Source organism: Penaeus monodon, chromosome 25 (genome assembly GCF_015228065.2).
Source record: "Penaeus monodon isolate SGIC_2016 chromosome 25, NSTDA_Pmon_1, whole genome shotgun sequence".
Taxonomy (NCBI): Eukaryota; Metazoa; Arthropoda; class Malacostraca; order Decapoda; family Penaeidae; genus Penaeus; species Penaeus monodon.
Window position 1 is genome coordinate 36,551,828 of NC_051410.1, and position 297 is coordinate 36,552,124.

Consider the following 297-nt stretch of genomic DNA (forward strand, 5'->3'; position numbering starts at 1 on the left):
AGTGCATATAGACATACATCTAATATATACAAGTTTCGTCGTTGGTGATTTTGTTAATAAACATTATAGTTATTGTTACGGGTATCATAATACCTAATGATACCGAAAATTAACTGCATCATAACTTGCAGATGGAAACATGATGAACTTTGCTACTAAATCTTTATCATCTCAAGTAATTCCCAAATTAAAAAACAAATCAGTCGAAAAAAAATTATAAACCACATCAATCTATTAAATAAAAAAAGAGAGTTCTGTCTCTAAAATGCATATATTTTTTCCACTATCTTTACTCTA